This window comes from Arachis hypogaea, chromosome 6 (assembly GCF_003086295.3).
Source record: "Arachis hypogaea cultivar Tifrunner chromosome 6, arahy.Tifrunner.gnm2.J5K5, whole genome shotgun sequence".
NCBI classification, from domain to species: domain Eukaryota; kingdom Viridiplantae; phylum Streptophyta; class Magnoliopsida; order Fabales; family Fabaceae; genus Arachis; species Arachis hypogaea.
The window spans coordinates 98477080-98503846 of NC_092041.1; the positions used below are offsets into that span (position 1 = coordinate 98477080).

A 26767-nucleotide genomic window follows, 5' to 3' on the forward strand; every position below is an offset into this window, starting at 1 on the left:
TCAAATTCCACCGAATGCTACCTGAAATAAATAAAATTGTCCAAGACTCAAAATAGCACTCATAGTGGCTAAAATATAATTAATTCTTAATTAAACTTAGCAATTTAAGTGCAAATTCACTAGGAAAAAATGGACAAGATGCTCACGCATCATCGACAGCGGTAGTGAACATGCACTCTAGCTCGTGCTAAGAGGACGTGATGGCTGCGGGGTTAGACCAGAGTCAAACGACATTCGACGGTGTGCTTCAAGTTTCGCTCATTGCATTTTGATGCAGCAACTACCAACATTTCTCTATCGCGTAAAGGGGGTAGGGAGTCTCGTGGGTTGGGGAGAGTGGGTGGGTTTCGGGTCTGTTGGGGGTTGGAAATGAGATGTGATAGCGTAATTCTTAAGGAAACAAAAGAAAGGGACTGGGTTGGGATATGGGAATGATGTTTGGGTTTGGTCCTACTTTGGGTTGCCTTTTTTGGATCCGGGCTTGGCTGTTGGCCCGGATCCCTGTCTAAGGAAAAAAAAGAGGAAGATGAAGTTTAAATTATTAGGGTTAACCGGTTAAGTGGTTAACATTTGACATTGGGCTAAGTCTCTATTAAGCCCAACAAATAATTTTTTTCTTTTTATATACAATTAATTTAAACAAATATAATACATTTTTTATGTAATGAATTATATTTATTTTAAAATACTAATATAATACATTGAATTTACCAACGAGTTTTAGCTCAAATGATATAATCTCTTCGTACTCATCTAGAAGTTGCGGGTTCGAATCTCCCTATCTTTAGAAAAAAATATAATACATTTAATTTAAACTAAATATTTTTAAAAATGAAAGGATATTAAATATACTTGTTTTTAAATAAAAAATTGGGAATTAATATATAATTAAACTAATAAATACTTTGTATAACAAAATTTTGTATATATATATATATATATATATATATATATATATATATATATATATATATATATATAACATTTTTATAACATATATAATTTATAATATCATAAATTTTTTACATATATAAATTTTGATATTTGTTTATTTCTTTCCACTTTAATTATTGTATTATACTTACATAAGATTATAAAATTTTAGTTGATGTTATATTTTTAATGTGTATTTTATTTTTAAACTTTATATTAAAATATATTTATGTTCTGTGAATTTATTTATAATTTTATATACTATTTATTATAATTCGATTATTTTGGTTGAATCACAGTTAAATCGGTTGAACCTCTAAACCAATAAATCATTAACTAAAACGGTTCGATAACCGGTTCGATTTCAAAACCTTGCTAATGAATGATAAATTATGAAATCAAAGGTTATATTAGATTATTTTTTGTTAATATAGTACTTTATATTTGGAAGATATTCTAAAATTTATATTAGACTATAATTATGTTTTAGAGTATTTATTTATAATTATTATTTTATTATAAAACAATTTTTTCGGTTAGACCACGGTTGAACTGGTTGGACGAGTAAGCCAGTTATTAGAGCGGTTCGATATCGGTCTGATTTTCAGAACCTTAATCATGAGTCATGTGATGTGTAGCTCTAGAATCAGGATATCAATTCGGGTCCTAAACAGTTGAAGGTGTTGCCAAAACACTACTATAGTTTGCCTTTGGTTGAGTGACCTGATTGCTATTGTCATAGTTGTCTTCGTGCTGCTCTTTGCATACCTGTACCAACAAGACTTTGCTATATGTTCCACTCTATCACAGACTTGACATTGTGGCCTTCTATTTGAGTAGCTTCTTTGATCTCCTTACATTACTCTTCCCTTACCATACTGACATCTTCTATATCCTCCATAACTACCTTGGTCTTGCATTATTCTCCCTGAATCTTGACTCATTCTTCCTCCATCGTATGCATTTCTGCCTCCCTTAAACATTCTGCCTCTTCTTTTACAAAAATTGCCTCTAAACTTCCCTCTAGCTGCTGAATAAAATTAACTGTGCTGACTTTATAGATACTGATATTGAGGATGAGATTGATATTGATTCTGCGAGTGTTGACTTACATTAGCTTGTACAAAAGCTTCAGGTCTTTGAAATCTTGCTAACATACTCACATGAGCTAACAACATTGCCTCTAATTCTCCCACTGTTATACTGTGTGATCTTGGTAGGACTGAGGTAATTACATGGCGATACTCTTCAGTCAAACTGTGTAAAATTGCATTAACATGATCACTCTCTTTCATTGACTCACCTACAGAGGCTAATGCATCTATAGTACTTTTTATTGACAGTACATACTTAGTAAATGACGCACCTATCTGAATGTTATACAACTTATTCTTTAACTACATTACTTTAGCTTTGATTTGAGAAGAGAAATGATCTTCTAACATTTTTCAGAACTGATGTGTGAGTGTGCAACCAACCATTCTCATATTGAAGGGATTGGACATCGAAGCTAGCAACCATGACTTTAGAAGAGCATCTTGTCACTTCCACTTTTGGTATTCTAAATTCACTGCTCCAATAGGAAGATAAGTGACGAACGGATTTTTGACGGTTTAGAATTTCTCAAATAAAATCTCGTCGAAGTATAGTTTCTAAACCAAGCAATAATCCTTTCATACAAAAAGTTGTTTGTCACTAAAACAAACCCCTAAATTTATAAACCGAAGTATTCAAACCTCGGGTCGTTCTCCCTAGGAATTGTAATGAAGTGTCTTGTTATTGGTTGTGAATTATATTTGGGGTTTTTAAGCTTTTGGACAAGAAGTATAAATGGCAAAGAAAATAAACTAACAACTAACAAAGCTCTTGGCAAGATATGAGAACTATAAGTCCTATCCTAGTTATCCTCCTCAATTGTGATGACAAATTGTCCATTGCTCCCACTTAGTTAACCTCTAACCATGGAGGAAAGTCAAGTGGATGAATCAATTTGATTCCTCAAATCCTAATCAACTCCTAAAGGAAAGACTAGCTTTAGAGGCATTCAAATCAATTAGCAATCTCTCCAATTATCAATCAACAAAGGAATTAGATAACTCAAGAGTTACTAATTACTCTACCTAGGCCAAGAGGAACAAAATCTACACTAAAACTAAAAGAGACATTTCAACAAACACATAGAGTGCAATAGAAGTAAACATTATTAAATGCAAGAATTAAAGGAATCTATAACTACAAAAATAAGAGATCAACAATGGAAGAGCAAAGAAGACACATTTATTATGAATTACCTCTTATTGAATTGGAAGAATGTAGAAAGAACAATACTAGATCTACAACAAAATGTAAGAACAACATAAAGGAAATTACAACAAAAGAATAGAGGAAGATGAATGTAGCAACAAAGAATTGAAAGGTAGAAGTAGAAGAAAGCAAAGATTAAAACCTAGATCTAAGAACTAATCCTAATCCTAATCCTAATTCTAGAGAGAAGTGAGAGCTTCTCTCTCTAGAAACTACTTCTAAAACTAAACTATGACTAATGGTAACTAACATGTGTTTCCCCCTTCAATCCTTGGCTTAAATAGCATTAGAAATGAGTTGGATTGGGCCCACAAGGCTTGTAAATTCGCTAGCCACGAGTTTGCATGAAGTGATCACGTGCACCAACGGCGCGTGCGCGTACAGGGCGCGTACGCGTTCTTATATGTATAGAAACTATGGCAAATCTTATATCGTTTCGAAGCCCCGGATGTTAGCTTTCCAACCCAACTAGAACCGCATCATTTGGACCTCTGTAGCTCAAGTTATGGTCGTTTAAGTGCGAAGAGGTTGGCTTGACAGCTTTCCGGTTCTTTCATTTCTTCATGAGTTCTCCAACTTTTCATGCTTCTTTCTTCATTCCCTTGATCCAATCTTTGCCTCCTAAACCTTAAATCACTTAACAAACATATCAAGGCATCTAATGGAATCAAGGTGAATTAGATTTATCTATTTTAAGGCCTAAAAAGCATGTTTTCACTCTTAAGCACAATTAAAGGAGAATATACAAAACCATGCTATTTCATTGAATAAATGTGGGTAAAAGGTTATAAAATCCCCTAAAATCAATACAAGATAAACCGTTAAATTGGGTTTTGTCAACCTCCCCACACTTAAACCAAGCATGTCCTCATGCTTAAACCAAGAGAAAGCAAAGGGATCAACATTTATTCAATGAAAACTAACTAAATGCAATCTACCTATATGCAACTATCTACATGAATACAATTGCTTGGTTAAAATAAATTAATTCCCAAGAAGCATATATAAGCACAAGGGCAAAAGGTATTAACAACCATGCCAAACCACAATTGAATTGAGCTATTAAATATTTTTACAAACTTGCATGAAAGGAGATGATCATTGGTGGAAACATGTAATTGAGCATCAAACCCTCACCGGTAGTGTTTGCACTCTATTCGCTCAAGTGTTTAGGGTCGATTCTCTCAATTCTCTCCTAATCATGCTTTCTAAGATTTGTTTTTCTTCTAACAATCAACAAATATTTTATGCATGCATACATATATCATGAGGTCTTTTCTTTGGTTGTAATGGGGCTAGGGTCAAGGTAGGATGCATATTTGGTCAAGTGAGCTTGAAATTTGAATCTTTGATAAGCTTAAACTTCCCACCTAACCTATGACATCCTATACAATTAAGTTCTAATCTAACTATCCATTTTTCACTTTTTCACATACTCATGTATCCCTTTTCGTTTCACAACACTCATGCATTGATTTTATTGAGCTACACTTTGCTTTGGGGCATTTTGTCCCCTTTTTTTATTTCTTTCTTTTTCTTATTTTTTTCTTTCCTTTTCTATATTTTTTTTCTTTTCCATATTGTTTTTTTTTCTTTTTCTTTTCTTTTTCTCATTTTTTTTTACAAGAGCATCAATGCATAAGGTTTTACATTTGATCAATACATGAGTATGTACCCAATTCCCAATTTTTTCACTAATAATACAAAACTACCCTTTTATTCACCCAATGTCCCAAGGTTCCCACACTTGAATGATACTCACACACACTAGCCTAAGCCAATCAAAGATCCAAATTAAGGACATTTATTGTTTTTCGCTTTAAGCCTTGTAATGTGCTAAATTAAAAACAAAGGGTTAAGTGTAGGCTCAAATTGGCTAACAATGGATGATAAAAGGTAAGGCTTTTTGGGTAAGTAAGCTAAATGAAATGATGGCCTCAATCATATAAATACATGAATACACAAAATAATGGACATAAAGAATCAAACAAATCAAAGATTACAACCATAGGAAGAGAATAATGTACACAAGAAGGAAGATAAGTGGTTATAAGATGTAACCACGCAATTAGGCTCAAAACTCACATGCTTGTGTGTTCTTAGCTCAAAAACCATGTTCCAAAATACATTCTTTCGAGCAAGTTCAACAAAAATTTTTCAAATTGGTAGGTTGCCCTAAAATAGTTTCTTGGAAAGGAAATTATCATCTTAACCAAGTAGTCTTAATAAGAAAGAAGTGGTAAAAATATGTACAAATTCTAACTAACATGCAACCTATCATGCCATGCAATAACTAACTAACATTGGTGTTGAAAAAGAAAATTGTTACCCATGGAGATCGGTCGACGACCTCCCCACACTTGAAGATTGCACCGTCCTCGGTGCATGCAAAGAAGAGCAATGTGGACGGGTTGCTACAATTGATGAGCTCCTCAAATGGTGATGCGGATGACTTGTTTGTTGCCCCATTTAGAAACTTTCCTTTTTTCCTTCTTGGTGGCCAACCTAAAAGGAAAGAAAAAGAAAGAAAGTGAAGCCTATAACAAAGATATCAAAGCAAATAGAACATAGGCGGGGGCTAATGCCAAATAAAGGTATGGTTCTCTACTACATGGTAGCTAAGCATGTGAGTGAGAAAACAATGTAAGCTAAGGCATGTCATTAAGCTCGATGCAAGAGTAAAGTTAAAGCATGAAGAGTGTATTGAGCATCAAGTTCCAATGAGAAGAAGTGGGTCATGAAAGACAATATGAGGTCATATCAATGCACAAAGACACAAGCGTCATACAAGATGAAGCATTGATTTAGAAGTTTCATCACCCAGCAATATCAAACAAGTCAAGAAGCACCAAAATAGTGTAAGAAAGTCTCAACAATTGAGTAGGAAAGTTCAACACCATTATTAAAATGGAAAACTGAGAAAATAAAATGAGAACAAGGTAGAAAAAAAACAAAATTAAAATGCAATGAATGAAAATAAGCAAATGCAATAAAAGAAAATGGATGAAAAGAGAAAAAGAAATTTTTTTTGTTTTTTTTTTAGTATTTTATTTATTTATTTATTTATTATTATTATATTATTATTATTACTATTATTATTATTTTTTTTTTAAATTTTCATTTATATTAAAAGAGAAAAGAAAAAATTTCTAAGAGAGGAAGAAGAGAAAAAAAAATTAGAAAGAAAGAAGAGGAGAAGAGGAAAGAAGGAGAAAGGAGGAGAGAGAAAAGCAGGGTGCAAATCCGCGCGCGCGCGCACAGCGCACTTACGCGTGGATGAGGTTGGGACAATCCGCGCGCGCGCGCACAGCGCGCTCACGCGTGGATGCAGCAGGGACGATCCGCGCGCCCGCGCACAGCGCGCTTACGCGTGGATGAGCTTGTGCTCCCAGCACAATGCTGGCACAACGCGCGCACAACTCTCTGGTTTTTGTACCAGAAGTTGCAGAAGTGCCATGTGCGCGCGCGCGCACAGCGTGCTTACGCGCCGATGGCCTTTTTTTTTTTTTGCCCAGAAAGCAGAAAAAAATGCCCAAGAGCTCCCTATAATGTCCAAAACTCTTCTTTATTCAATCACATATCAAACAATTCACATAAATGCAATTTGATTTTAGGATTTATTCATCTACTACTAATGAATACAACATACTAACAACCAATCTTTACCAACAAATCAATATGAAATGAAAATCTACCTACAATGGCAACTCAAATCACTTATTAAACAAAACTAAAAGAGGATGGAAAGAGTTTACCATGGTGGGGTGTCTCCCACCTAGCACTTTTAGTTTAAGTCCTTAAGTTGGACTTATGGGGAGCTCTTCTCAAGGTGGCTTGTGCTTGTACTCATCTTGGAACTTCCACCAATGCTTGAATCTCCAATAAGCTCCGTTCTTCAATTTCAATATCTTCAAGCTTTGATGGAGTTCTCCACAAACCATGAGCTCCCAAATTTGATTTTCATTGTGCGATCTGGGATCCCACACTTTGTTTTGACACCCGTCCTTAAGTTGATCATCATTATTCCATCCGGGTGGGTAGCCTTGGAATTCTCAAAGAGGCTTCCAAATAACTTCCTAGACCCATGCCATTTGGTTCCACACCAACCATTGCTCTTGAATTTTGAGCTTACAACCGTCATGAACTTAGAATGATGTTTCCAACCACTACACAACTCTCTTATACTTTTGACTCCACAAAGAGCTCTAAGTTGACCATCATTTTCAATTAAACCATATTCAAGTGAGAAAGTAAAGCTTATGGATAAGAATTTTACCCACTTGAATGTTGTTTTGGATGGTGACTTGGGAAGGGAGACCTCCCCACACTTAGACAATGCAAGGTCTACTTCTTTAGGCTCTTCTTTAGTTATTTCCACCTCTTCACAAGCTTCTTCAATTTCAACCTCATCCCCTTTGTTACGTGGCTTGGTGTTGTCTTCAAGAGCTTCATCTTGTTTAATGGGAGGTGATTCAACTTTGGATAGGAATTCATTGATGAATGAGTTCATCTCTTGATCAACCTCTTCATATTCTTCAATTTCAATATATACCATGCCATTTTCGTTATCCTTGGGAGGTTGTGCACACTCTTTTATAGTTTCAACTTTGTGTCCAATGGGAGAGGATTCCATGTGTCCAATGGGAGAGGATTCCATTGTAGAGAGGAATTCCTCCATGATTGAATCCATCTCTTGATAAGCTTCTTCCAAGTCTTCAACTATGACATGCCTTGGAGGTTGCGCACCCTCCTCAACATCAATATCAAGCTTCTTGGAAGAGTTCTCCATGATGCTACATTCCCATGGACTTTCAATATCTCCTAAATCTTCAATCACTTCTTCCTTTTCTTCAATGATCATAGGCTCCTCCAATTGTTCTAGCACAAAATTCGACTCCTCCTTCTTCATCGGATATTCCAATTTCTCCTTCATGCTTTGCTCTCCTTTTGACTTTTCACATGTGGTCATGGAAGTACCTTGAGTATTTAAACATTGGTGGGCTAAAGTGTGCACCACCTTGGTCAAATTGGTCACAAACTCAAGTGTATCCCACTTCATGGCTTCTTGTCCTTGGAGTAACAAAGTGAGAGGATCGTCTATTGGGGCTTGGGGTGAATAAGAAGGTTCATTATTTTGGAGAGAGGGTTCATGGTAGGAAGGTGGTTCTTCTTGGTGAAATTGTGGAGGTGGTGTGCATTGAGGTGGTTCTTGGTAGTAATCTTGATAGGATTGTAGTGGTTCTAAGGGTTCTTGCTCATAATGGTTATAGGAGTATGGTATGGGTGTTTGGTCATATGATGGATATGGATCATAGGGCGGTGTTTGGTAATGAAAGGCTTGTGAGAATGATTGAGGTTCATGTTGAGGATGAGATTCATAGGCATATGATGGTGGTTGTTGAGTGTCATAAAAAGAGACATCATAGCCGTTAAATTGGCATGCATTAGGATAGAAATTATACCTATAAGTATCCGGAGGTTGTTGCCAATAGGAGTGATCAATTCCTTGAGGCTCCTCCCATCTTTGTTGGTTCCATCCATAATGAGTGTCATCATTGAGGTGCACATTTCCTACAACCAAATTAGAACCAAACTCATAGCCATAGGGAGAATTCATTATGAAAAGTCAAAATAAAACTAACAAAATCTAGTAAACAAACAAGAGACAAGCTATTTACAATATTCACATATGTACAATAACCAATAACATAACACCATTGCAAATCCCCGGCAACGGCGCCATTTTGACGAACGGATTTTTGACGGTTTAGAATTTCTCAAATAAAATCTCGTCGAAGTATAGTTTCTAAACCAAGCAATAATCCTTTCATACAAAAAGTTGTTTGTCACTAAAACAAACCCCTAAATTTATAAACCGAAGTATTCAAACCTCGGGTCGTTCTCCCTAGGAATTGTAATGAAGTGTCTTGTTATTGGTTGTGAATTATATTTGGGGTTTTTAAGCTTTTGGACAAGAAGTATAAATGGCAAAGAAAATAAACTAACAACTAACAAAGCTCTTGGCAAGATATGAGAACTATAAGTCCTATCCTAGTTATCCTCCTCAATTGTGATGACAAATTGTCCATTGCTCCCACTTAGTTAACCTCTAACCATGGAGGAAAGTCAAGTGGATGAATCAATTTGATTCCTCAAATCCTAATCAACTCCTAAAGGAAAGACTAGCTTTAGAGGCATTCAAATCAATTAGCAATCTCTCCAATTATCAATCAACAAAGGAATTAGATAACTCAAGAGTTACTAATTACTCTACCTAGGCCAAGAGGAACAAAATCTACACTAAAACTAAAAGAGACATTTCAACAAACACATAGAGTGCAATAGAAGTAAACATTATTAAATGCAAGAATTAAAGGAATCTATAACTACAAAAACAAGAGATCAACAATAGAAGAGCAAAGAAGACACATTTATTATGAATTACCTCTTATTGAATTGGAAGAATGTAGAAAGAACAATACTAGATCTACAACAAAATGTAAGAACAACATAAAGGAAATTACAACAAAAGAATAGAGGAAGATGAATGTAGCAACAAAGAATTGAAAGGTAGAAGTAGAAGAAAGCAAAGATTAAAACCTAGATCTAAGAACTAATCCTAATCCTAATCCTAATTCTAGAGAGAAGTGAGAGCTTCTCTCTCTAGAAACTACTTCTAAAACTAAACTATGACTAATGGTAACTAACATGTGTTTCCCCCTTCAATCCTTGGCTTAAATAGCATTAGAAATGAGTTGGATTGGGCCCACAAGGCTTGTAAATTTGCTAGCCACGAGTTTGCATGAAGTGATCACGTGCACCAACGGCGCGTGCGCGTACGCGTCCTTATATGTATAGAAACTATGGCAAATCTTATATCGTTTCGAAGCCCCGGATGTTAGCTTTCCAACCCAACTGGAACCGCATCATTTGGACCTCTGTAGCTCAAGTTATGGTCGTTTAAGTGCGAAGAGGTCGGCTTGACAGCTTTCCGGTTCTTTCATTTCTTCATGAGTTCTCCAACTTTTCATGCTTCTTTCTTCATTCCCTTGATCCAATCTTTGCCTCCTAAACCTTAAATCACTTAACAAACATATCAAGGCATCTAATGGAATCAAGGTGAATTAGATTTATCTATTTTAAGGCCTAAAAAGCATGTTTTCACTCTTAAGCACAATTAAAGGAGAATATACAAAACCATGCTATTTCATTGAATAAATGTGGGTAAAAGGTTATAAAATCCCCTAAAATCAATACAAGATAAACCGTTAAATTGGGGTTTGTCAATAAGTTTGAGAAATTTCATCTTCAATAACATGATCTAGCATGTCGTTACCTTCAACTGTTAATTTAGCTTGATCTCACCATTGAAAATAGTTGTTTTCATCCAATTTCATGAATATAGGAGTTGCAACAAAATTTTATGTCATTATTTTTTAGCTGTCTTCAACTTTGTCCTTGGAAAAATTTGTTGATTCTACTATTCACGGAAGCTGTGGCACCATAAGCTCTGATACCATGACAGGTATTAACAACTTATGTGTGAAGAAAATGTGCCTTGTGAGATCTGAAACTTGAAGTAGAGAAGAAATAGAGAAAGAAAGAGAGTTTTGTTATTTTGATTGCAAGAGAAAAATGACTGGTTCAATTACGTGTAAGGAGCAACAAGAGATACTTATAAAAAAGGTTTAACTACCCTTTAACAACAGAAAAGAGAAAGCTAACTAACTAGCTATTCTTGAAAGTTCTTCTAACAACTTGTAACTAGTTTGTAACTAACTATTGGAAACTGACTCAGACCTTCTAACAGACCTTCACACTAGGCATCAATCACAACCACAATGCTAATACATCTATCATTATGCATGCACTAGATATTATGTTGCCACCAGATATTCATATTTCTTTATACTTAGCTTGCTAACAAGTCAAATGTATTCACTGCTCTTAAACAATTTAACGCTCTCCTTGAAACCCAAACTAGTTTCAAATTAAAATCTCTCACAAATATATCACAATATTTTTGGTGACTGAAAAAAAAAATCAAACAAAACAGGCCACAAAAACAAGCCTAAAACTAAATAGGCAAGTCATTATAGATAACATTAGCAAGAATATCCCATGGCTCTATCCATTCAACATATTCTCTTCTGTTCCTAGCTGCATACCTTGCCATAAAATCTACGGCTTTATTTGCAGAGTGTTAAATTAATCCGACCTCAGCCTTCCATTTCCACCACTAACAATCATGAATCTTCTTGATCAAATCATTATCCTCAGCTTGATTAACATTGGTCTGGTTTTGAACCAAAAGGAATGCTTCATAGCTGTCAGTTTCGTAAATCACATCGCGACAACCTTTCTCCTAAGCAAGAACAAGTCCACACCAGATAGCAAACAATTCTCCACACATAACATTGTTGAACAGTAGAGAACCTGTGTAGTCCCTTAGCCAAATTCCTTTTTTGTCTCTTATGATACATCCAAAGCCAGCTGCATCAATGCTATCCATAATACTAGCATCACAATTAATTTTTACTTGCTCACCATAGGGAGGAATCCAGTCACAACTAGCTTGGTAAGGATCCAGAGAAATTTGTAGACTATTTACTCTTTCTAATTCTCTACAGGAGAACCAGCACAATGATTTAAATTTCTCAATATCCTAGGGATCTTCAGAATTAAAAATGGCGTTGTTCCTATCGCGCCAGATCCACCACAATCTAGTGCAAAAAAGTAAATTTCGATACCTAATGTACTTGAGAAACCAGCTCCAAATATCTAGATATTGAACATTGTCTATGAAGAAAGTATCTAAACGGTCCAAACATAAGTAGACGTAGGACAGTCTTTAATACAGTAAAGAACTGTTTCTGCTGAAAGATTACACCTTGGACAGACATCAGTTGTGAAAAGATTTCTCTTGAAGCAAAACAAGATGGTAGGCAAAGCATCATGAAGGCATAACCACATAAAACATTTAATCTTTTTTGGGATCTTTAAACACCATAACCACAACAAATTTTTATCCACTTGCCAGTTAATCTTTCTTTCAACCAGCCACATGTATCCTTGTCTTGAAGAATACACCTTTAAAGAATGTGGTTCACATCTCCACCTTACTTCTTCACTTGAAAGACATATAGGATTGAACATCTACAACATTTCTTTCATCACTTCTGTACATGGAGAGAAAAGAATACCAAAATTCCAACTATCATTATTCCAAACATCCTCAATAGTGAGATATAAGTTTGAAATATGGACATAAGATACCTTTTCACAAAGCTTTCCAGTGGGCAACCACTGATCAAACCAAAAGGACTTCTTAGTGTCTCCCACACATCACACGAAATCATCCTTCAATTACATCAAAGCTTGTTGGATGCTTCTCCTTGTATGAGATGGCTGCTTATAATTAACATGAACAAGATACTGTATATTAGGCTTGTATTTTGCAACTAATAAATCCACCCAAAGCTTGGCAGATCTGTTGAGCAGCTGCTAAATGAGTTTTTCCAACAGAAAGATGTTAACTTTGTGTGTATCTCTCACACCAAGACCTCCAAATTTTTTGGGAGTAATAACCTTATCCCATCTCACAAGATTGGTCTCATGCCCTTCAGTTTTGCCATTCCAAAGAAACTACCTCTGGATTGCATCAATCTTATTGCAAATTGATTTAGGAAACATAGAAACTTACATATTGTATATAGGTATAGATAAAGTAACAGATTTTATAAGATACAATATGCCCGCTCTATTCATCATTCTACCTTTTTCCCTAGCCAGCTTGTTTCTGATTCTATCCAACACTCCTTGAAAGGATCTTCTACTAACTCTAGCATGGTTTAAATTAACTCCAAGATATTTTTCAAGATTCTGAGTGAAGCGAATACTAGAGATTCCCGTAAATATGTCTTTCCTAATGTTGGACACATTCATGGAACAGAGGGCATTTGATTTAGTCAAATTAACCTTCAATCCCGATGCTTGACAAAACAAATTCAGTACTCCCATCACCATCATAACTTGGAATTTTTTTTGCTTTACAAAAAAGTAGGAGATCATCGGCAAATATGAGGTGCGAGATTCTACGTCCCCTTCTAGAAATAGAAATCGGCTCCCATAATCCCTTCTCCACTTGAGAAGATATTAAACAACTTAGACGTTCCATACACAGCACAAACAAATATGGCAACATAGGGTTACCCTGCCTAATCCCTCTTCTCGGAACAAAACTTTCTAATCTATTCCCATTTCAGAGGATAGAAAGGGAGGAAGAATGAACACAACTCATTATTAGATTCCTAGAAACTATCTGTCCTATAATTTGCTAGTATTCCTTGAAAAAAAATGCTTGGAAACCATCTGGACCAGGAGATTTGAGAGAATTCATTCCTTTGATAACAGCTTCCACTTCTGCCAAAGTGATATGCACAGTTAGCCTACTGCACGCATCAGAACTCAGCTTTGGAACAGGGGTGTCATTCATACACTCAAAATTGATGTCTTGCCGTTGAACAAAATAAAACTTGGTAAAAGGACCTAGCATCCTTTTGGAGTCCCTCTAGGTCAGTCTCCCAAGAGCCACCATTGAGAAATAGCCTATGAATTTTGTTGCTTTTCCTCTCGATGATGGTCTGTAGATGAAAAAATTGGTATTTCTATCTCCAAATTTAACCTAGTTCTCCTTTGACTTCTGATACCACAACAACTCTTCTTAGAGAAGAACTCTATTATAATCGTCAACTAAAGCTTGTTCTTTTTTTTTTCAGAAATTGGCAACCAGAAACCTCAATCTCTCTTTGAATGTGATCAATGTTCTAGTCAAGATTCCTATTATTTATGAAAATATTTCAAAAACTTTGGAGTTAAACTCGATTGACCCTCTCTGAATCTCCCGAATGCTATTCAGGATATTTGGAGCTCCTTTAGCCCAATCTTGACGAACAATATCAGGATAACTTGGGTGGGACGCCCAAGCTTCTAAAAATCTAAAGGGGTGATTACCCTTAGTCTTTTGCCACCCAAAAAATCTAATTAGAAGGGGACAGTGGTCCGAATAGGGTTTAGGCAAAATTTAAGTGTATGTTTTCGGAAACTTCAGCCGCCAATTGATGCGTGAGCATCTTTTCTACCTTTTCCTAGTGAATTTGCATTTAAATTGTTGAGTTTAATCAAGAATTAATTATCTTTTAGCCACTATGGATGCCACTTTGAGTCTCGTGCAATTTTGTTTATTTTTTGTAGCATTTGGCTGGATTTGATGGAGAAGAAGCTTGCACAAATGAAAGGAGTACAAGAATTAAAAGAGATGATCAGCGAGGAGTGACGCGTACGCATACCTGACGCGTGCGCGTGATTTGGAGATTTGTGCAGCGACGCGTGCGCGTACCTAACGCATACGCGTGACACACGAAGAAGATCATTGATGCGTACGCGTGACTGACGCGTACGCGTGACATGCAGAAAATGCTAGGGGCAATTTCTGGGCCCCATTTTGGCACTCAAGTAAGGCGCAGCTCTCTGCCAAGTTAGGCACGGATCCAGTGAAGCCAAGTGGTCCCCACGTTACAACGCGCGGATTATTTACTTGATTCTGATTTAAATTTAAATTTTAAAAATAGAAAAAGATATTATTTTAATTTTAGAAAGTATATTTTAAATTAATTAGGATTAGATATAAAAGATAATAGGATTCTATTCCAATTAACATTCGGGACTTTACCGTTTACCTGAATCCTTATTTTCTCTCTGAACCAGGAGCAACTAAACCTCTACTGTTAAGGTTAGGAGCTCTGTCCATTGTATGGATTGATACTATTATTTTTCTATTTTAATTCATGTTTTGATTTATATTTAAGAATTATTTTCGTTCTTTATCTTATGAATTTGGATGGAACGGAAGTATGACCCTCTTTCTAATTGAGTTCTTGTATAACTTGAAAAAGCTCTTTACTTGAACAACAGCTTGAAAACAGTTTCTCTTAAATTCTAATTATCTGGACTTAACGAGATACGTGAAATATAATCCTCTTATATTTGGATAATTAGAATTTTTGTACCATAATAACTAGAATTAAACTTCACCCCCTAATTGGAATTAATTAACCAAGGAATTGGCAATTGATGAGAGTTAGAGGAGACTAGAAAGGTCTAAGGAATTAGGGTCTAGTCACATATAGTTTGCCATGAATTAAATCTTGCATGATTAAAATAAATTAATAAGAAAAGTCACTCCAGAAAATAGATAACTCTGAAACCTTAACTGCCTTCTTCATATTGTTCTTCCCAACTTATTTTATTACCTGTCTTTTGATATTCTAAATTACTGTTTAATGCTTTTGAACACTCAAACACTATTTTCTGTTTGTCTGACTAAGCCAATCACTCAATCATTGTTGCTTGATCTATCAATCCTTGTGGGATCAACCCTCACTCACCTGAGGTATTACTTGGTACAACCCGGTGCACTTGCCGGTTAGTTTGTGGGTTATAAATTTCGCACCACCATTGATGAGGCATCTATCAAGCTTTTTGGCGATAGCTCTCTTGCTCTGAACTCTTCTGTACCAAGTAAACTTTCTCCCGACAACTCCCCATATCAATTAAACTACATTTTTCAATACACATAAAAAAGTATTATGCTCTATTATAAGAGAAATTCTCCCCTTTAACTTCATTAATGGCTAGAACTTCATTAAAATCACTGATCACCATCCAGGGTGCAGTAACTACAGATGATACATGAATGAGGTGATCCCAGAGATTTACTATTTTGATATATTGAAGAGTTGCATAAACAGCACTACAAACTCAATTGAAGAAATTCCATCTAAAATCTAAAGTTATGCATTGCTCCATAGACTCTATGACATTGCACTACATGTTTTCTTCAGAACAAAGCACCAAAACCCCGCCTTTACGACCAGTTGCCTTAGCAATACTAATAGGCCGATAACCCAAATCATCCTAGAAGCTTTTCATATTATTAAAGGGAATGTGAGTTTCGACAATAATAAGAATGGAAGGAGAATGTAACTTGATTAGCTCCTTGCAATGCACTCGAGCCATCTTATAAGATGCACCTCCAATAGTCCAATACAAAATATTAAATTTTTTATAATCCATAAAAAACAGCTAGAGAAAAAGAGAGAAAGGGTTACCCCAAAAATCAACTCAAAAGGCCCTTATTCTCTCAAAAAGGAACTTCCTCCATCCCCACTTCATGCACTGGCCTCTCCGCCGTATTCTTGATGTTCTCCCTGAATTCTGCCTCACTTGGAGAATTTTGCAGGGACGTTGGTCGAAAGCGCTTATTCTTTCCCCTGGGTGTGTAGGATTTGTTCAAAGGATCAACATTAATTCGCCCTCCAACGTTTCTCTTTGTTGGAAAGTTTTGATAAGTAAAGTAAACCTTCCTCACTTGAGTGTTAAGAGGTTGTTGATTAACATATCTAGAAGCCTTTTTGTGTCCCTATTTAGCCCCTTGTGTTATAGAAGAAATGGGCTTTTTGTTAGCAAGCCCATAAGTCTTATTCTTCTTCACCATAAAATCCATTTTGGCCTTCCCTTTCCTTTTCACTTCGATGCATCCTTCCTCCGTAACTTTAGGGTCATGCAAAATCCAGCCTGCATTGATTATAGCATAAACGTCCATTCTATAATCAGGGGTTTTCTGATTTTTTGCTGGAATATTGAAATTGCTTCCAAATTCAAAAACTTTCTTATTCAGGCCATCTGTCGGAGTCTCCTCCATGCCTGTCGAACGTTTGATTTCCATATCCTTATCCCGCCTATTTGACGGAGACCTATCTCCCTTTTTTTGTTTGTCATGTAAGTTACACTCACTCGATACATGGTCGTAGCAGTCACATGAACAACACCCAATGTGAAGACTTTTGTATTCAACATCGTACTCATAACTGTGCATGCAATTCGATCGATCTGTTAATTCATTTTTGCGAGACGCTGCTCCACTCTTTTGCTTTTGCATTGCCATACGAGGAAGATCGCTCAGTTAGATGTCAAAAGATATTGAATTTCCAACCAAGCAATTCAGATTGAAATATGGGAATTTAGACCGAAAGATATCCATGTTAGTTAAAGATGTCTCTTTTTTTATTTATAGGAACAAAGCGAAGGGCAAGCAGCTGAACCCATTTCCTTAATAGAATAGAATGGGGCTAGTTGGCGGACTTGATGTCATCTAAGTCAACTGGGGATACATATCTTCTTGATTACCAGTAAACCCAAGTCAATTTACACACACGCCGTATTTGCCTTTTTTCGCTGATTTAGTAGCCATATCTACTTTAACTCGATGTCCCATTGCAGTTGCGATTGTCATCATGGCTTCTTCATGATAGTACCAAATATTGAGGCCATAGATCTTGATCCACACCATAGTGGAACCAAACGAAGTCTCACAAAATTTGAAAAGAGGATCCCAAAGTTTCACTGTCACATAATGACCTGCGATCATCCAAGGTCTGCCTAGCGGTACCTTCTCTCTATCTTATTGTAGGTCAAATTTGATTAGAAAATAATCGAAGCCTACGTCCAAAACTTCAAACCCTCCTTTAGGTCTCCACACACCCTTGAGTTTGATAGAAATCGCAATGTAACTATAGTGCTTCCCTAGTACTTTAATTACGATCGTGTCCTTGTAGGGTTGTGAAAGAGAAACCTTCGCTTCTTCAGTGAAAGACACTGTTGGAGGGTTTTATCTCCCTGCTTTCTATACACAATATCCATCTTTTCATCAACAAGACCCTCTTACGTGTCAAGAGCTGGAAGCCTGAACTCCTAACACTTTGTCCCTAAAGAAAACCTTAGACTTAGCACCTCCTTCTACCCTAGTTTTTTGCTCCTGTACACCTGGAGTCCCCCCAACACTCTCTCCCTTATTCACCTTGATAAAAGAATTCCCACTGTGTTTCGTCCTCGAAATCTGTCCTGCCTCTTCACACCAGACGCTCTCTCCCTTGATTTTTTTTTACTCTGTAATAATTGATTTAAATATACCACCGTATGAAATTTCTTTTTATCCTCTTTAGATTATTTTTTTATTATTGACAAAAAATTTTCACTTTCTTTCATGTCCTTACATTTACTAGAAAAATGAAAAAATAAAGAAAAAACATAGGAATATTACTACAAAATTTATGTGCAAACAAACATTGATGTTCATAGTAACCTAATAACTAATTATTAGAATATTTTTTCCAAATGTAATTATTTTTCTGTAGTTAGTGTATAAAAAGTGACATTATAAAAATAAGAGTAGTATTATTATTTTACTATTGTATACTCTAAATTTGGTAATTTACCACAATCAAACAATTCAACCGGCAATGGTTCAAAACTTTCAAATCTTTGAAATATTTTGGCTCTTTTGTTTCTTTCAGTTTTAATAGTCCTTGGTCACTTTAGGCTGCCTACTTAAATTGAAATATTTTGGTGGTCAATGTCATCTTCCCTGTCTCACTAACTTTAAGTCATCATTGAGTCACTCAGAGTCTCAGACTCGCACGATCAAAATCAACAATAATGTTACACAAAAATTAATATAATAGCTTTAAATAAAGATTTGGTCTTTATTTTTTTAGAAAAAAAAATATTTTAATTTTATTATTTATTTATTTCAATAATAATTAAAATATTAAGTTAAATGTTGGTGTGATTCATTAATATTTAATGGAACAAATTAACAGTAGATACTAGAATTCAAAATTTCAAAATTTTTTATGATAAAACCAAAAAAATATATAATTTTTTATAAATATAAAATTTATTTAAGCCATAAAAATAAAAAGAAAAATACATCTTCTTTCTAGGCTTTTTTATCCTTTATGCGCACCTTCCCAAGCAGACAAAATGATATGTTAACTTTTGATGCATATTTCATTCACATTTAAGCTGTAAATTATTTGAATTATTTTTTACATATGAGCGTTTTTCTCATACAAGTCATACAAGTCATTTATATTTTATACACGTACCTTTTTTTTCGTGCCATTACTGCACGTTTTTCTTCTTCTTCATGCTGCACGTTCTTTTTCTTCTTCTTCCTTCTTTTTTCATTAGAATTTCTTCTCCTCCTTTCTTTTCCTCCTTCTCCTCCTTATCTCGTTCTTGAAAATAATGAATAATTCAAGTTTAGATTGTCAATTGAACCAAAATGAAATTGATTATTGTTTTGAATCCAATCAAGTAGCTACGTGTGGTTCGATTCAAGTTAATATTTTCATTAGTAGTTTATGATTTTGTAGGTGAATAATGTTTCATCGTTGATGGTTTGAATTGAATGTAATGTAAAAGTTCTGCATTAAAGAAAATATATTTCTGTATTTGGGTGTAACACGAAGATATTTGGAGTATTCTTTAAGAATTTTTGGTGTATGTGTGCCGATAAATTCTGTATAATTCAAAACTCTTCTTCTCCCTCCTCATATTCTGCTGCTTCTTCTCCTTCTTTTTCATCATCATCATCATCATCATCATCATCATCATCATCTTCTTCTTCTTCTTCTTCTTCTTCTTATTCATCTTTTTTCCTTATTTTATCTTCTCAAGTTTCTTCTTGTTTTACTCTTTTAACAAGAATAAAAATAAAAAAATCAAACAAGAAGAAGAAGAAACACATAATGGTACAAAATTATTTAGAAGATGATGAACTTACATCCGTTCAACTAAAAGAAAAAAGAAATAATAAAAAAAGGAAGAAGAAAAAAATGCAGCATTAGAGGAAACACTTTTCTGTATTTGCAGCAAATTTGGATGTAACACGAAGATATTTGGGTGTATTCTTAAAGAATTTTTGGTGTATGTGTACTGATAATAAATTCTGCATAATTCAAAACTCTTTTTTCTCCCTCCTCCTCATCTTTTACTGCTGCTTCTTTACGAGGTCAAGGTGACAAATATAACCACCCTACCTTACGAGACCTGTGATTTCTGATTCTTTACGGCGTTCGCTGATACACATAGGATTATATATATATATATATATATATATATATATATATATATATATATATATATATATAACGAGTTAAAATTAAAACACGTAGCGCTAAAACTTTTTTTTAGTGCTTCTGAGTGATGAATCTTGGTAATTAGATAATTACCACTATAGTTAATTTACTTTCTTTAAAATTAACTGCCTTTCACTAACTTATAAATAATGAATTAGTTGAGAAATTATCCTAAAAGCGTTACCAACTAATTATCTGGTTTTTTCTTCCTCCGTTTTAAAGTCACGGTTTTCTTTTCCTTCTCCCGGATCAACTGAACCAAACTTTCCTTAATCAAACCCAACCCTGATCACTTCCCCTCTCAGCACCATTTGAAACCCTGGTTACACCTCCTCAAACAAGTGTTGATGCTGTGTTGAAGTGAGGAGAAGACACGAAGCCTTTGCACCACCTCACCCCCACTTTCTTTTCTTCCACTCAGTGAATCTGATGCTCCTCATTCTCCTTAAACCAAAGACACGTACAAAATAAAGGAGAAGAACAGAGAAGAGAAGCAAAACGAAGGTGAAGAAGAAGGAAGAAGCTATCTGCAACCAGAAAGAAGGCACCCCACCTCTCATCACTCTGAATCTTCGAAGCATCTTTGCTGGGTGAGAACCAGCAACTTTCCTTTTTCCTCTTCTTCAAATTTAAATTCTATTTTTCCTTTTTATTCCACCTCTACTATTCTAATTCTAATTCTTGCTAGAACAGTAGTAATTGTAAGCAAGAACTCTTCTCTTGCTCGAGTTGAGGTCGACCATTTGTCCTTGAAGGAGAGGTCAAAGCTCCAATTCCGTACGGTTAGGATTCTGATTCAGGAAAGAAGCAGAAACAAAATTTCCAGATTCAAAAAGAGGTAAGGGTTAGAATTGTAGGCAATGGGTAATTGTTAGATGCAAACTCTGATTAAAAATGATGAGTTAGTAAGATTGATGTTGTTGAAATTCTGTTCATTGGTTGATTTATTGTTGTTAGAAGAAGTGCAGATTTCTAATGCTATAAATGTGTGATTATATGATATAAATTATGTAAATTTCTTATATGAATATGGAACTGAGGTTGCGGGGCAGGGTTATGACATAATTTAAGTAAATATGGTGATGAGTATGGGAATGGTTGATTTGTATAAATTGAAAATCTAGAGGACTAAATTTGGTTAGTGAAAATTAAGAAGCTTTGCTGCAAAAATTTTTAAACAATTTGGATAGAAACTTAAAATAAAAACTGGAAGCAATCTGGACATTATTTTTGAACCAATTCATTTTTATATCAAACTTCAATGAGTTAAAATTGCTCCATAAAAGTTTCATGAAATTTGGCCAAGTGGTTTAGAAGATATGATTTTTTGAAGTTTAGTGGTTGCGATAGAATTCTCTGGTTTTCTGATTCTGCAGTACCAACTTCCAGACGCTATAAATTTTGATTTACTTGGAATTTTGAGTTGCTTCTAAAAGAAATTTAAATATCTATCAGTCTATTTTAAGTGAGTACAAATTTCATATCCATTGCTATTTTTTAGAGTTAATTATACCTCTTGGAAGCTGAGCTGTTCACAGAAAATTCAGAACTAATTTAAAGAAATAGGATAGCATTTTCAACTGACATTTAATTAACCAAATGAGGTGCTATGGATCTAAAATTTATTTGTCCTAAAACTTGGGATTGTTAAGTGTGTTCTCACAAAAATTTGAAAGTCTCAGATTAAAATTGGATTTATCATGAATTTTTCAAAAATAGAGCTGCCTGCTGTATTTTTCTAAATCTTCTTAGACCAGCAGCAGATTTTTATTAAGTTTGCCACCAAATCCAATTAAACTCCGAATACGATAAAACTTTAATTTTAATCCGAAGGGGCATGTCCAGTTTTTGGCAGCATACATATCCTTAAGTTAAAGGAAAAGGAAAGGTTAGGTTTTATATCAAAAGAGTTAATGTTAAATGGTGACGCGGAAGGTCGTGTAATTAAATGGTGATGCGGAGGTACGTATAAGTAAGTGGTGATGTGGAGGCATAAAGAAAAAAAAAAGAAAATGTGAAACAATGAATGAAATAAAAGTTGAGAAATGTTTACTGAATGGGCCTTGTGCCAAATTGCTAATGCGAAAGTGCCCGCTTAACTAATAGCCTGAGATTGCTAATGCGGGAATGTTTGCCTAATTGATAGCCTGTCTCTTACCGTGATGCCAAGATATTTTAATTGACATGAGTTCGCCTATGATGATAATTGTGCCTAATTGACACGGTAAAGAGACCATATTTGGGGTTCGCCCCGAGTAACATCGGGTTGCTGGTAGATAATCGATGCATGAATTCATGGCCTGTGCTAGGAACAGGAATGCATCATCTTGTTTGCACATATGGACTTCCTGTGAATTTTTTGTTGCCTTTTCCTAATTGTTTATGCTATTTATTTGTTGTATGTATATTTGTGCCCTGTGTTTTGTGTTTGTTCTTTTTCTATTTCACGACAACTTAAAGACAAAGACCATATGTTCCCCTTTTACCTTGATGAGAACTTTAGGTTCTCACCCTTCTTTTTTTTCTTTTTTCCTCTCCCTAAATGGGATCGGCAGAAGAGTCCGTTGAGTTTCAGGTATCGGTACATCGCCCACGTTTTGATCCCGGCATGTCGTATGTGTTCATTCTAGCTGAAGACCATTCCGGAGATTGACCTAGATGCCTTTTTACTCCTTTTGATGATCAGTAGTATTACTTTTTCCTCGCATTTGTAGTACTTTTAGAGAGGTAGGACCTCTTAGTAGTTTGGTTCCAGTTTAAGAAACCCGTATGAAAGTTAGGACTGATTTTCTCTTATTTATATATATATATATATATATATATATATATATATATATATATATATTTCTCGACTTATGAAGGATGACATGTATTTCCAAACTTAACTCGTGTATATTTGTATTTATGTATATATTATATTTGTTGTTACCATATACTTATTTGTGATATGACTTTAACTCTTAACCTTGCGAGTAATTAAATGATTTTTTATGATAGAATAAGTTAATTATGCTGAACCGGTAAAGACTTATATTAACATTTGCTTATGAAATCTGAGTTTAGAGCCAAATAGATTCGTACAACAAGTAACACTTAAACAATTGACATTGATCATGACGTGTCAAAAGTTGGGGAGTTACAAGAAATCTTCAAGGATCTTTAGAAAATTGAAAAATATCATTGCTAAATTGTTTGAGAAATGTAGCATATGAAATTCGTGATGTAATACCCGATCTAACCGAAATTGATTAAATAATAAGTTAAGTAGGAGCGAATAGGGTTGGAAGATTTTGCAATTGGAATTTGATGATTTAAATATGATATTTGGATTCAGTGAGTTTTTCTGAGTCGGAAGACATAGTTTCCTGTGTAAAAGCGCGCAGTGGAATTTTGACCGGCAGTACCGGCTGAGACCTGTCTGGTACTGCAGCTGAGAAATTTGATTATGAGTAAATAATATTAAGAAATGAGGAATTATGATTAGGGGAGGTAGAAATATTTAAAGTGCGGTTTGAAGCGCTAATCTTAAAGGTTTTGGCCCAAAATTGGGCCAACGGACAAAAATAAGTGAACTGGGCCTAAGTGGGCCCAAGACCCAACATATATAAACATTAGTTATGAGCATTTCAGCTCATTTTTACCCTAAAAGAGTAGTGTGGGGCGCTGATTTGAGAAGAGAGAAGAGAAGAGAGAAAACCTAACTCTCTTTGATCTTCAAACCACCATAACTTGAGCTACGGAGCTCCGATTGACGAGCCGTTTGCGGCCACGCGTCGCTCTTCTCATCCTCTACATTTCTATCTAAGTTTTGTGGTGAGTATTCCATTCATCTCTGCCCAGTTTTCGAATTTCCCCACTGTTACACATTTTTGGGAAGTTAGTGTTGAAATCTGTGATTTTGGGTGTTTAGGGATACTCCAACATGGATTCTAAGTGGGTTCTATCCCTACTTCATATGGGCTGAGGTAAGAAGTGCTCAAACCCTTGTGATTTATCATCCTTATGAGCCCTAGGTTGATGTATGTATGTGATATTGGTTATGTTAGTGTATTTGGTGATTTTGATGCACAATTGGGAGGTTGGTATTGCTTGTGGAGCTTTGGTGAGGCTTGGAGCTAAGGGTTGGTGGAGACTTCCATAGAAGAGGCTCAATTGATTTGGCTACAAGAGGTACGGTTTAAGTTTCATTTAAGTACCGTGTGGTGTGATGAGAATTCCTAGGCTAGATGCCCCTAGGATTAAGTTTGGATTGTGTAAATGGTTGATGCTAATATGCATAGTTGGTATGTAATGTGAATTGATGATTGGGTTGAGAATTGTGTGGCCTTGTATGCTTGGTGTATTGAAAATTTGATGTATTGGGTAATGAGTATTAATTTGTGGTTTATGCATTTAAATTGTGAAATTGGGCCGGAGGCCGTAAATTTTGGGCCGGAGGCCGAAAAGAGGTAAGGGAGGTAAGTTGATGTGTGCATTGTATGATGACACAAGTGATTGGATGAATTTCATGTAATGAATATATGAATGATTGGGTTGGTTATTGGATAATGAGGTTTGAGGAGTTGAAGTGTGGAAATTGGTAATTTTGGGTGAAATTGTATAGATGAGGTATGTTTGATTTTGGTTGAGATATATTATGTGGTCATATATGTGAGTATGATTATTGATGCCTTGATGGTATGATAATGCATGAGAGATATGTATGTTGTGATATATGCTTGAGAAATGATTAAGGTTTATTTGGGGGTGAAACCACGTGATAGTGAGTATGATATTGGTTATGTATAGTGATGGTTGGTTGGAAATAATATTGTTGGAAAATTTGGATGAGGAAGGATGTATGGCATGTTGATATGTTTGTAATTTAGCCATTCGTTTGAAATAGGTAAAGATGGTTATATGGCGGTTTGTGAATTGTGGCAAGGTATTAATGTATGAGTTGAGGAGGCTTGATGTTGATTTTGGTATATTTTGATTGGTTTCAAAAAGGGTTGAAATTGGCATGTTTTGGTTGATTTTGAAAAGAGTTGAAAATGGCTTGTTTTGAAAATGGCACTTTGTGGTTTTATATGAAAACATAGTTTTTGGGCATACTTTGACGGGACATAGCTTGGACTACGGATCTTTGTTTTGTGCCAAATCTGTTTAGAAATGAAATTGGATCCGGGATGTCCATGCCGTTCGAAGAACGGGTGAAAAACGATTTAAAATGAGGAAGTTATGTCCGTCGGAAGATTGGGGGTTGAATCTGTGAATTCTGCAGTTTTTTAACTTAGAAAATTTTTAGCAGAATAACCCCTTGCGCGTGGGCGCACTTGGCGCGTATGCGCCGATCTTCCAGAAAACGCCATCCACGCGTGCGCGTGATGTGCGCGGGCGCGCCGATAGTGCTGCACCCAATGCCCAGCCATTTTCCAGAGAGTTGTGCCAGAACTGTGCCAGTTTTGTGCCTGGGGCACGAGAGTATCTACGCGTACGCGTGGTTGACGCGTGCGCGTCGATTTGGCAGATTTTTAAATACACGCGTTAGCGTGCATGATGCTTGCGCGTCGATGAGTTTTTAAGGACATCCACGCGTGCGCGTGGAGTACGCGTACGCGTGGCATTGTCTTCATGCCAAAGTTGATATTTGAGTTTTAAAAGCCAAATCTCATACTTCTAAGCCTCCGATCTCACCACTTATATCTTAAATCTTTATGATATGCCTAGCTATTAGAAAAGGGCTAGTGAATGAGATAACTTGCGAGTGAAGCAAGGGGAAAATGAATAATCAATGAGGATCATTGAGGATTATGTGAGATGGGGAGGATGATGGTGGAAGTGCTTGTTATGCCATTGGCCGAAGGGCCGTAATTGTTTATGAATTGGCTGGTTCTAGATTGAACCGTGAGCCGGAATAGCTGTGTATGCTATGAATATTGGCTGGTTATGGATTTAACCGTGAGCCGGATGGCTGATATGGATGTTGATCCATGGATGAGAATTCATGCATGTTTATGCTGAATTATTGATAATTGTGATTTGCACTTCCACTATCTGAGTTACGAGTTTCCCTGGGTAGTAGCAGTGGCTAGTCCACTTGCTCCGGGTATGAGACGAAAAATGATGTTTATGATAAATGAATTAATTATGGAGTTTTGAATGAATGTAACTCAGATACCTGGGTAGTAGCAAGGGTTGTGGTTCGTCCCGCTTGCTCCGGGTCAATGCTTGTGTTTTCTCTCTGGTTATAAGGGTGACAGGGCACCGATACCCTCTAATGGCGACAGGGCGCAGATACCCTCTAATGGCGACAGGGCGCAGATACCCTCTAATGGTGACAGGGCACATATTCCCTCTAATGATATTAATACGCAACAGAGAGACTGTGCCCGGGTTAGCTACCGGACACGTCGGGTTGGCTTGATAACCGACAGATGATATCATCAGCCATAGGGCAGGCATACATCATTTGCATATGTTTGAATTGTTTGGGTTTGCCTATTTGT

At 35.8% G+C, this 26767-nt stretch overlaps 1 long non-coding RNA gene across 1 annotated transcript; it reads right to left on the reverse strand.

Annotated features, from left to right (window-relative positions):
* Nucleotides 1-9667: 9667 nt before the first annotated feature.
* Nucleotides 9668-16695, reverse strand: LOC140173495 (uncharacterized). Its single transcript, XR_011862524.1, has 2 exons — nucleotides 16407-16695; nucleotides 9668-10810 (listed from the first exon to the last, which is right to left on the reverse strand). It is a non-coding gene; the product is annotated as an uncharacterized lncRNA (long non-coding RNA).
* Between the last annotated feature and the right edge of the window lie 10072 nt (nucleotides 16696-26767).